The sequence below is a fragment of the Megalobrama amblycephala genome, linkage group LG19 (assembly GCF_018812025.1).
Source record: "Megalobrama amblycephala isolate DHTTF-2021 linkage group LG19, ASM1881202v1, whole genome shotgun sequence".
Classification (NCBI taxonomy): domain Eukaryota; kingdom Metazoa; phylum Chordata; class Actinopteri; order Cypriniformes; family Xenocyprididae; genus Megalobrama; species Megalobrama amblycephala.
The window spans coordinates 4,815,910-4,829,015 of record NC_063062.1 but is presented as its reverse complement, the minus strand read 5'-3'; the positions used below and the strand labels follow the sequence as shown (position 1 = coordinate 4,829,015).

The following is a 13,106-nucleotide window of genomic DNA, read 5'->3' as shown; positions in this document are numbered from 1 at the left end:
GTGAGAGAAAGACAGGAGAGAAGGGGGAAGGGAGGGAGGGAGGGAGGGAGATAGAAAGAAAAAGAGACACACAAGAGACTCAAAAACCACAGAATAATAAAAAAGAAGAAGCAATGTCTGGCTTCGGCTCCATGAAGATAGACAAATTTGAATGAACATTGGAGGCTATATTGTATACATCTGAATGAGGCGGGAGTCCACACCCTGCAAAAACTCAGCTGTGAAGGCACAAGTTCATTGTGTCGGGCCTAGAAGCATTCAGGAGCGCCACTCCTCTGCATGTGTGCGTTTCCCTGCGGTCTGAGGTTGGGAGGTCAAAGCCTCGACTGACTCCCGCCGCTGCCTTCAAGAGAACAGTTGCCTCCTGCCTCCCGTGCCGTTTCATCTCATAATCCTGCTAATGGCAGTTAAATGGACCGACGGCACGAGTCTGACCGCCTAGTTTCACATCCAATTTCATATAGGCTCAAATGAAGAGGCCTGTAAATACTAACGCGCCTGACCGTAGGCAAAGTCTCATTTGCGGGGTCTCGTAAATAGCACGGGAAAAAGCGGCCGTCCTTCCGCGCGAGATCGTGATCTTTTGTATTTCTCCCTCACCTCACGGTAACAAATTTCAACCTGAATTACTTTTTCTTTCTCCCAAGTTTCATTCTTTTAAATCAAAACCCCTTTGTCTCTCTCTTCTTTTGTACCTTCTTCTTGTTTCCATGGTTACCCCTCTCTCTGCGCTGTACACTATCTATCTCTCCCTCCGTTTCCCTCTCTGTCTCTCTCACTCTGTTCTTATCTTTCTCATTTTGCTTTCATCTCTGCCTCCCTTCCTCCTGCTTTATCCCACACCCTCCTCACTCCGGCTTTTATCTCTTTTCACTTTCATCTGTCTTTCACCTTTCTCTCCCCTTCAAGCCTGCCATTCCATCATGCTGTTTTTTTTTTTTTTCAGTTTCTTACTTATGAAGAGCGAGAGAGAGAAAAAAAAAAAGTTTCATCTGTTGCCCTATCAATTCTGCATTTTTAATCACCTTCCAGTCGTCCAATCCCGTTTCATTTCCACTGGCACAATCTCTCATTTACATGTGTGCTAGACAGAGTGGTCAGTTCTTCAATGCTCATCCCTGGGCTGCTTCTCTGTTCTTCGAGCTTTCGGAAGGTTCTGGCGTGAAAAGAATTACAGGATGAATCAAACCTGATATCGTGTGTCCTCATCTCGCTACGGTTACTTCAGCATGGTGCAGATGTCTATGTGATGTGTTTATAATTAAATTCAAAGTGAACTATTTGCAACCCATTTCACTTTCATAATGTGATGCCTTTCTGAGTGAAATGGGATATTCAATGAGAAAAGATATAGGATGGAACATTGGGAATTGATTGGAGCGTGAAAAGTTGACATTGCATATAAGAATTGCATACCTAAGTAGCTATTTGGATGTTTGTTAAAGGGTTAGTTCACCAAAAAATGAAAACTCTGTCATTAATTACTCACCCTCATGTTGTTACAAACCCGTAAGACTTTTGTTCATCTTCTGAACACAAATGAAGATCTTTTTGATTAAATCTGAGAACTTTCTGTCCCTCCATTGACAGCTACGCAACTGACACTTTGATGCTTCAAAAAGTTCATAAAGAGATTGTAAAACTAATCCATATGAATTGAGCGCTTTAGTCCAAATTTTCTGAAGAGACTCGATGGCTTTATATGATGAACTGATTTAATTTAGGCTTTTATTCACATATTCATCAACTCGCACATCAGTTGTGGTAAACAGAAGCTCCAGCATGTTTGCTTGACATGCGAGAACCAACGAGGTTCATTTTTGTGTTATGCAGCACATTTGACATTTGAACTTCCGGAAGAACCAATGAGGTTCATTCTCATGTTACGCAGCACGTTTGAGAGAGGTTTGTTCTCGCGCATCAAGCAGGATCATTTGAGCTTTTGTTTATGTACACTGATCAATATTTATATGTGAATAAAAGCCTAAATTAAATCTGAATACATATGGATTAGTTTTACGATCTCTTTATCAAAATCTCTTTATCAAAATATCAGCTGCGTATGTCAACGGAGGGACAGAAATCTCTCAGATTTCATTAAAAAAAACCTTCATTTGTGTTCTAAAGATGAATGAAAGTTTTACAGGTTTGGAACGACATGAGGGTGAGTAATTGATGACAGAGTTTTCATTTTTAGGTGAACTAACCCTTTAACATTATCCAATAACTCATGTGGCCTAAATGATGTCAGGGGAAATGTCATTTCAGCAAGTTGCTTACAAGTTATTAAGCCAAACAATTTTTTTAAAGGAATCAAATTTTCCTTGATCTTTTGACATTTAAAAGGTTGTTGTACTATAAAAAACACCCTGCATATACAAACCCGATTCCAAAAAAGTTGGGACACTGTACAAATTGTGAATAAAAACAGAATGCAATGATGTGGAAGTTTCAAATTTCAATATTTTATTCAGAATACAACATAGATGACATATCAAATGTTTAAACTGAGAAAATGTATCATTTTAAAGGAAAAATAGGCATCAACACATCTCAAAAAAGTTGGGACAAGGCCATGTTTACCACTGTGTGGCATCCCCTCTTCTTTTTATAACAGTCTGCAAACGTCTGGGGACTGAGGAGACAAGTTGCTCAAGTTTAGGAATAGGAATGTTGTCCCATTCTTGTCTAATACAGGCTTCTAGTTGCTCAACTGTCTTAGGTCTTTGTCGAATCTTCCTCTTTATGATGCGCCAAATGTTTTCTATGGGTGAAAGATCTGGACTGCAGGCTGGCCATGATGCCATGATGTTGTAACTGATGCAGTATGTGGTCTGGCATTGTCATGTTGGACAATGCAAGGTCTTCTCTGAAAGAGACGACGTCTGGATGGGAGCATATGTTGTTCTAGAACTTGGGTATACCTTTCAGCATTGATGGTGCCTTTCCAGATGTGTAAGCTGCCCATGCCACACGCACTCATGTAACCCCATACCATCAGAGATGCAGGCTTCTGAACTGAGCGCCGATAACAACTTGGGTTGTCCTTGTCCTCTTTAGTCCGGATGACATGGCGTCCCAGTTTTCCAAAAAGAACTTCAAATTTTGATTCATCTGACCACAGAACAGTTTTCCACTTTGCCACAGTCCATTTTAAATGAGCCTTGGCCCAGAGAAAATGCCTGCGCTTCTGGATCATGTTTAGATATGGCTTCTTTTTTGACCTATAGAGTTTTAGCCGGCAACGGCGAATGGCACGGTGGATTGTGTTCACCGACAATGTTTTCTGGAAGTATTCCTGAGCCCATGTTGTGATTTCCATTACAGTAGCATTCCTGTATGTGATGCAGTGCCACCTAAGGGCCCGAAGATCACGGGCATCCAGTATGGTTTTCCGGCCTTGACCCTTACGCACAGAGATTGCTTCAGATTCTCTGATTCTTTGGATGATATTATGCACTGTAGATGATGATAACTTCAAACTCTTTGCAATTTTTCTCTGAGAAACTCCTTTCTGATATTGCTCCACTATTTTTCGAAGCAGCATTGGGGGAATTGGTGATCCTCTGCCCATCTTGACTTCTGAGAGACACTGCCACTCTGAGAGGCTCTTTTTATACTCAATCATGTTGCCAATTGACCTAATAAATTGCAAATTGGTCCTCCAGCTGTTCCTTATATGTACATTTAACTTTTCTGGCCTCTTATTGCTACCTGTCCCAACTTTTTTGGAATGTGTAGCTCTCATGAAATCCAAAATGAGCCAATATTTGGCATGACATTTCAAAATGTCTCACTTTCAACATTTGATATGTTATCTATATTCTATTGCTGAATAAAATATAAGTTTATGAGATTTGTAAATTATTGCATTCCTTTTTTATTCACAATTTGTACAGTGTCCCAACTTTTTTGGAATCGGGTTTGTAAGTTTCAGAACTCAAAATGTCATTGTTAATCCAAAAACAGCTTTTATTGAAACTAAGCTGCCAAAACAACTCGTTTCAGAGTTTGTCTCAGTATGACGTCACAGAAAGCCTCTGCAGAAGAAGATCAACGCCCACTTCTACACGGTTGCCTCTTTAGCCCGAACATTAGGAATGCATGGATGAACTTTATTTTTAACAGAGTTTCAGATCACGTCAATAAGGCACTGTTCATTTATTTGCTTTATTTTACTGTGGATTCATTTTTTAAACAAGACACTCTCGATTCAGACTTTTCAGAGACTGAAAATAAAAGATGAAGCAGTGCTGACTACATTGGATCCGACAGTAATATCACAACACAACAATGTTTTTACCATGTCTATTGCTTTGTCTGTTACAGATTGTTTGATACATACTCACTTTACTTTCACTTTACTGAAAATGATGAACGATGAATAAGGATGACAGTGTGACAAAAGATGGTACATTCATTCATATTTTGTTTACAAGAAACACTGCAAAGTTATCCTATCAACTATAGCTGTGTTAAGTCCAAGTATTTAAACTTTATTTGCCACAACCAAGACTTCTAAAGCATGTAATACGCATTGTTTCACAGTTGACAAATGTACTACGTAAAGAGATAAGGACCTTTTTGTAGTGTATTCGTTTAAAAACTAATATAATGTAAAAACTACCTCACAAATACATAAGGAATAAATATAAATAAAGATGATTAATTACCAAGCTGTCGCAGATGAGTATCCTTGGTATTTTAGGTGTAGGTTTGTCTTCTGATTCAGGATCAGACTCTGGCTCAAATGTATGGCGGAAGTTTTCAAAACAATTTCACATGTGTAGCGGAGATGCTTAAAAATATTTTAATATGCAAAACTGTTACCCAATCATAGCAGTGGGCGTTTACTTCCAATGCAGCAAGCCTAGTGTTTCAAAGAGAGTGTCAAAAACAGGATAGAAAATCATCTATCACTTCTAAATTAGGATGTTTTTTGATGTAAAAATCTTGCTAAAATTATAAGTGGACCTCAGAGAACAAGATTTTGAATGATCTTGATTCTTAAAATCCCTAAATCGATTTTCTTCTCTGTGCCAGTGTCTACTGTACGCACAGCTCTGTGTCTGAATCATGATCAAATGGCATTTATGAGCCAGTTCTTTTTAGTGAATCACTGAGCAAGTACAATTCGAGACTCTTTTAAACTGGTTCTTTTTAGTGAGACATAAAGTACAACCAGTCTAGACTGATTCACAAGTGCAAAACTCTTTTTACTGAATCAAAAACCTTACAGTGCGGTGTCAGATTCACAAACAAATGACTTGTAGCTGGTCCTTTTAATGAATCATTAAACCAGACGAACAAATACAAATGATTCTTTTAAAGTGGCTTGTTTTACTGAATCAAAAACATAAAGTGCAGTCAGATTGATGAACAAACGTTTCTTATGGGCTGGTCCTTTTAATGAATCATTAAAACAAATGAACAAAACTCTTTTAAACCAGGTATTTTTACTGAGTCAAAAGCAAAGTCAGTGTCAGATTCACGAACAAATGACTCTTATGAGCCAGTCTATTTCATAAATCATTGAAAAAGACTTTCTACACTCTTTCATGGGCATTTATAAGTGAAGTTTTCATGATATGCAATTTGAAGTTTGCTTAAATTGGTATCCATAGAGTTTTTGGTCATGTTGCTTATTATATATTATAATGATTATTATATCTGTTATATAATCAGCATCATTTGGGTTCTCTTGTTACAAGATTACTTCTAGAATTTGCAGCATTAACTGACAGTGAATATCTTTCATATGTAGCAAAATACACATTATGATTGAAAAATGACCAAAAGAGTTAGACTCAAATCAAATTTACCCAGCCCTAATTTTAATTTTATGTTGACTCTAATAACAGGAAGTGAGATTTCTTATGTTTTGCCCCCTATAGGGTTCTTTCATACGCTCTGCCTATGGAAAACGCGCTATGTAGCAGGACATACGGTGGCCTGTCAGCTCAGTGCTGTGATGAAGATGTGAGCCCTAGACACCTCCTATGAGGAGATAACGGTCCTCATACACAACTGCAGCAGTGACATGAAGCAATATATCACAACCTCGACAACAAAGAAAACCAGTGAGATGCAATATACCCCCCTGTACTTTACGTACAATTATTCAAGATGAGACAAGTTTGCATGCACAGAAAGGCACCTGAGGGTGTTTCATTAGGGCTAAACCGAGCGCTTTATGTAAGTCGCTACACAAAACACACTAAGAAAAAGTCCCTGGTGTAGTCTGGTTGAGACTGACTGCAGTAGGAGGAAGTGTTATGCTTGAGATCTGTCTGAAACTAACCTCCCTCCCCTGCTCCTTCCCTTTCCCCTTTCCCTTTAAGTACCACAACTATTCAGAAAAGAGAATAAAGAAAACCTGAATAGAGGAAGAGAAGAAATAGAGGTCCCAAAGAGCTAAAGAAAAGCAAGGGGAAAAAAAACAATGAAAAGAGAAACAGGAATGAAAAGCAGCCAGAGAGAAAGAAAGAGAAGAAAGAGGGACAGCGAGAGGGAGGGGGAGACAGAGAAAAAAGAAGCAGAGCAAAGGCTAGCGCTGAGCGAGAGAGCGAAAAAGAGAGAGAGAGTGAGAGGAAAAAACTGTATTTTTTCTTTTTCCTTTTAAATATGGATTTAATGGCATAAAATTAATAGCACAAATCTTAACCAGCCTACATACTGATGAAGGCAGAAATGAACCATTTATCTGGTTTAAATGCATTAAGCTATAAAGTCCATCTCTACACATCTATCACAAGATTTCATCATACTCTTGACAGATAAATCTGTGGTAAGTTGCAAGGAGGAGGGTTCTAATTTTAAGACCAAAGTCAAAACTTCACACCATGTCCTCTGCATGTAAGTCTAAATAAGTCTAAATGATTTAGGGTAAGATGGGGGAAAGCCTACTCCAAATGTGCATTTACTTTTAAACTGATTAAGTTTATCATGTGCAGGATGATGATGCATCAGCAAATGTGTTATTAATGGAAATTAAACATTTGCTAATTACTCCACAAAACATGAATGTGCCATCAAATCCCTCATTAACAAATAGACACAAAAACCTTTGATATTTCAATATAATAGATTGCTATTTTCCAGAGACGCAAAATTAGAGCAGTTAACTACATTCATTAACTGACTAGCATTTGGCTATTCATTTACACGACAACAGCGCATTGGTGGCTTGAAAATGCAAACTTATGAAAAAGAGGGTTCAAAATGTGCAAGTTTTTGAAAATGGTTGTCTCTGCCACACGAGTCCTAAAAAGTGAAGCCAAAACGTCTCGGTCACCCCTAGGTGGGGTCATAAACTCCGCCCTCTCCATGTAATATAATGAGACATGAGACAAACTAAACAGTCAAATTATATGTCAAATATTTTTTTCCAAAGATGGTTTCTGTCATTTTAAAGGTGCCCTAGATTATGTTTTTAAAAGATGTAATATAAGTCTAAGGTGTCCCTTGAATGTGTCTGTGAAGTTTCAGCTCAAAATACCCCATAGATTTTTTTTTATTAATTTTTTTAACTGCCTATTTTGGGGCATCATTATAAACGCGCCGATTTTATGCTGCGGCCCCTTTAAATCCCGTGCTCTCCGCCCACAGAGCTCACGCTTGCCTTAAACAGTGCCTTAACAAAGTTCACACAGCTAATATAACCCTCAAAATGGATCTTTACAAAGTGTTCGTCATGTATGCGGCATGCATGCGTCGGATTATGTGAGTATTGTATACTGTTATATTGTTTACTTCTGATTTTGAATGAGTTTGATAGTGCTCCGTGGCTAACGGCTAATGCTACACTGTTGGAGAGATTTATAAAGAATGAAGTTGTGTTTATGAATTATACAGACTGCAAGTGTTTAAAAATGAAAATAGCGACGGCTCTCTGGTCTCCGTGAATACAGTAAGAAACGATGGTAACTTTAACCACATTTAACAGTACATTAGCAACATGCTAACGAAACATTTAGAAAGACAGTTTACAAATATCACTAAAAATATCATGTTATCATGGATCATGTCAGTTAATATTGCTCCATCTGCCATTTTTCGCTATTGTTCTTGCTTGCTTACCTAGTCTGATGATTTGGTTGTGCACATCCAGACGTTAATACTGGCTGCCCTTGTCTAATGCCTTTTATAATGTTGGAAACGTGGGCTGGCATATGCAAATATTGGGGGCGTACATATTAATGATCCCGACTGTTACGTAACAGTCAGTGTTATGTTGAGATTCGCCTGTTTTTCAGAGGTCTTTTAAACAAATGAGATTTACATAAGGAGGAGGAAACAATGGAGTTTGAAACTCAGTGTATGTCTTTTCCATGTACTGAACTCTTGTTATTCAACTATGCCAAGGTAAATTCAATTTTTGATTCTAGGGCACCTTTAATGTTCCACAGAAGAAAAAAATTCATACAGGTTTGAAACAATATAAGCGTCAGTAAGTTATGATAGATTTCCCTTTTAAGTGGGATAATATTTCCACAAATGAAAATACAATAGTCCAGAATTTATATTTAAATATATGCAGTTCCATCACCAAGCCACTGTATAGTAAGGTAACACATTTATCCAAGCTAGCTGGAAAAGCTTGTCAACCATATAGTTGTTCTCCTCCTGCCAGCAGACATGTCACGATAAACAATTTGATACTGGGTATTGAAAATGCAATCTGTAATTGAAAACAATGACCTTCCATATACACTCTGGCTATACTGCATGTGACTACCAATAATAATAGATGTTGGAAGATAGACAATGAAGGAGAATTGTACAGTGTGCAGAGCACTACCTGTTTAAGACAAGCAAGACACGGCTGTTATCCCCCATACAATCTCACATAACATAACCTAATAAATTATGGACTACACAAGATCTCATTGTGTTATGTGGGCGCTGCGGTTCAGGTGATTCTGATATGTGAAGGTGAGCTCTAAGAAACCACCCAGAACACTCTAGCAACCCAGCAATGCCCAATGCAACTGCGTAGCAACATGTAAAACCACTGAGAACACATTAGCTATCACATATCAAAGCCCTCTCAACCACACACAACACCTTAGCCTCGTGGCAGTGAGTTTTGCATGTGCAAAACAGCTAACAGGGAAGCTTTACATCAATAATTTTCAACCATTCACAGCTGAAATGGTTCTCTTCTCCACCATGTTGAAAGGTTGTGGGTCTAACTTGGTGAATCAAGTCTCACTCAGGTTTTATTGCTGCCTTCAAGTACATGTGAGAGAAGCTAAGTCATTCAAAGTCACAGAATTGACAGTTCTTTTTAATGGAATATTGCAATTTATTATAAATAATTTATCTGTGCACATCAATTAAAAAAAAAGTTCACTCATAATCTTTGATCAAAATAACTTCCCCTTCGTCTGGCAACGACATCTCTTCTCTTTTCTGATGATGTGTTTATTGGTGTGAGGGTGGGACAACCTGTCATTCACATGAGATCACAGAAATAACAAACCACAATGATCCAAAGATCCAATCAATTCCTGATGGAAAAAAATCAAGTCTCTACATTTTCTTCTTGTTCGAGAAGCTATCACAACCGGGAAAAAAAAGATTAAGATGAACTTCACTACAGACTTGCTTTCCATTCACTGATCTATATGTAAGCAATAAGGTACAAGAGGCTGTGCTGTATCGTGAATAATTCACAGCTGAAGGGTGTTGTGCCTGCAACCCCTTCAGCTATGACTTACTGCTTTTATAAAACACCCAATTGTTACCACACAATACAAATATTAAGGTCAAAGATATGTAACAATGCAACTTTCATGAAATAAACTCTTACTAAAAGCCTTCCGCCGGTAAAAATAGTCCCTGACCATGAACAGCAACAGAAGTTACATTATTAAACCATTAGATGGCGGCAAAGACTGACTTTATGAGTGTGTCAGTCAGTAGCGAAGGTTTTTACATTGAAAAGACTGAATTGTTGTGAACGCGGAACAAGACGCAACTGACAAATGCTTTGACTAGCGCTGTCAGTCACGGGAAAACCCCTTAACTGTTAAAAGGACAAGATAATGCATAGGACATTTAAACAGATTTTTTATTATGAACATAGGACTGACCTGAAGGAAAATGCTAAATCTTAATGCAGGTAATAAATTTGCTCACTCAATCTTTTTCTCACAACATTCTTCTACATAATCCAGTAAGCTTCAATGAACAATATCAATTCTGAACATACAGTTTACGTTGCTAAGAGAAGTTGCTAAGGGTGTAGTGTAGTGATACACAGAACTGTTGGGTGAAGAGGTCATAGCAGTGTTTTATCGTGAATAAAACACAGATATTGACCAATCACAATCAAGGACAGAAACTAACCATTTTATAAATAGATATATTATATTAACAATATTATAGATTAGTAGCTGTTTCCATCCAATGTTGTGAACTTAACTTGTGTGCAAAATTGGAATATCGCACAAAACATTTGCGAATAAAGCATTGTTTCCATCCCATGTGTTCAAGAGAACAAAATCATCACTTCCTGGAAAATTGGTGCAAAATATCTGTTATAAAAATGGAAGTTGCTGCAATCGGGGAAGCCACTGTGGCTCTTTTTTCCTACATCATAAAGTTGATCGAACGGATGATGATGGTATTAGTAACCTAGTAACCAACAGTGACCAAAACACCATCAGCAGAAAAGGCAGATTAGTCACGTGGGTTTAATATTCGCTACGTCAGAATTTATTCTGCAAATGTGTTTCCATCTCCCATTATTCGCAATAACTCCTTTTCGCACAAGTAAAAAAAAACATCTCAAGCGAACATAAAAACTTCTTTGCGAATTAAGGGATTTTTTTCCATTTTGAAATTTGCCATTTTCATCACTCGTTTTTGAAGCAATATTTCAAAATGTGCATAACAAAAAAGGGTGATGGAAACATAGCTACTTATCCGCTGGTTAGTGCAGTTATTCCAATAACATCCACTGTTGAGGCAAAGTCAACAAAATGTTTTTGTTGCGCATTGAGAAATTTATTTGGTAATGTGTTTCCATCGTAGTTTATGCACGTCTTCTAATGGGATAAAAAAAAAAAAAACGCTTCAATTCAGCGCTTACATTTTTTATGCACATTTTTAGAATTTATGCGCATCTTACGCACGTTTCAATTCAGCATTTTTTATGCAATATCCCAAAATGCACATAAAAAGGAGGATGAAAACATGGCTAGTGTTTCCAGTCTTTCAAAGTGACATCACAACTCGTTTTTCATTTAGAATTCCGAGTTTCCCACTTGTAAATACGACTTTGCTTAAAGGATTAGTTCACCCAAAGATGAAAATTATGTCATTTATTACTCACCCTCATGCCGTTCCACACCCGTAAGACCTTCGTTAATCTTCGGAACGCAAATTGAGATATTTTAGTTGAAATCCGATAGCTCAGTGAGGCCTCCATAGCAAGCAATGACATTTCCTCTCTCAAGATCCATTAATGTACTAAAAACATATTTAAATCGGTTCATGTGAGTACAGTGGTTCAATATTAATATTATATAGCGACGAGAATATTTTTGGTGCGCCAAAAAAACAAAATAACGACTTATATAGTGATGGCCGATTTCAAAACACTGCTTCAGGAACCTTCGAAGCATAATGAATCAGCGTGTCGATTCAGCGGTTCGGAGCGTCAAAGTCACGTGATTTCAGCAGTTTGGCGGTTTGACACGCGATCCAAATCATGACTCGACACGCTGATTCATAACGCTCCGAAGCTTAATGAAGCAGTGTTTTGAAATCGGCCATCACTATATAAGTCGTTATTTTGTTTTTTGGCGCACCAAAAATATTCTTGTCGCTTTATAATATTAATATTGAACCACTGAACTCACATTAACTGATTTAAATATGTTTTTAGTACATTAATAGGTCTTGAGAGAGGAAATGTCATTGCTGACTATGGAGGCCTCACTGAGCCATTGGATTTCAACAAAAATATCTTAATTTGTGTTCCAAAGATTAACGAAGGTCTTACAGATGTGGAACGACATGAGGGTGAGTAATAAATTACATAATTTTCATTTTTGGGTGAACTAATCCTTTATTCATTCATGTGCTCGGACTCCGTATGATGGCCACATTAGTCTCAAGTCATAGTTACAATTTGAACTGTCATCTCTGCAATTTGTATTTGTAATAATAATATTTGTATACAATTTGTATTTGTAACAATAATTGATCATTTTCGAAACTACATTGTTAGATGTTACAGTTACAGTCATATACATTTAGACAACTGCATATCCTGTAACTGTTTTTGCATATGGTCCAATGGGAGTGCAGAAAGTGATACAGTTGGATACCATGGTAAAGTAGGACGCTTACAAGAAACAAATAGCTCAGAGGCTGTAACCGTATATATGAGAGACCATATAAGCAACTGATGATGGAACGATTTTTTCATGAAGTAAGTTCTTATTCAAAAGAAGTACTTCCCTAATGTGACAGAGTGAAACAGTTTGTCAAACAAGACAAAATGTAGGGTGGGATTTGATTTTGTCCATCAGGAATGGATTGGATAGTAAGATTGTTGTGTTTGCTATTGCTGCAATCTCATGTGAGTGACAGTTTTTCCTGTCTTCATGCTGAAAAACATCATCAGAGAAGAGGAGATGTTGGAAGAGAAAGATATTTTGATTAAAGATTACAAGGGCACATGAATTAGAAGAACAGTGATGTGCACAGATAAATAATTTATACTGCAATATTCTATGAAACACAAGATTTGTCAATTTTGATTTCATGGTCTGCAAACCAAAACGAACAATGAAATGATTTTTTACTGTTGCGTACTAGCAACATTATTTACTAATGCATGGCATCTACTTCTAACCCAAAAAAATGCATGCAAATAGCAAAGCATGCATCATTATGCTATTAATTAAATATAACAATAAAATTAAAATAACTGCTAAATTATTACCATCATGCATCTTGCAGGCCTTATTCGATTTGAAAGCACGTGAAGGCAGCAAAAGTGATAGCGAGCACGCATTAGGATTAGTTTTTATCAGCTGCACTTAATGAACCTCAATCGTGGGATAAGTATATACATGTAAGAACGTTAA

At 37.4% G+C, this 13,106-nt stretch overlaps 1 protein-coding gene across 1 annotated transcript in view; it reads right to left on the bottom strand.

Annotated features, from left to right (window-relative positions):
* The window catches only part of znf710a (zinc finger protein 710a), a 28,797-nt gene that overhangs the window by 15,582 nt on the left and 109 nt on the right, over positions 1-13,106 (bottom strand). The gene's annotated exons all lie outside the window — the stretch shown is intronic.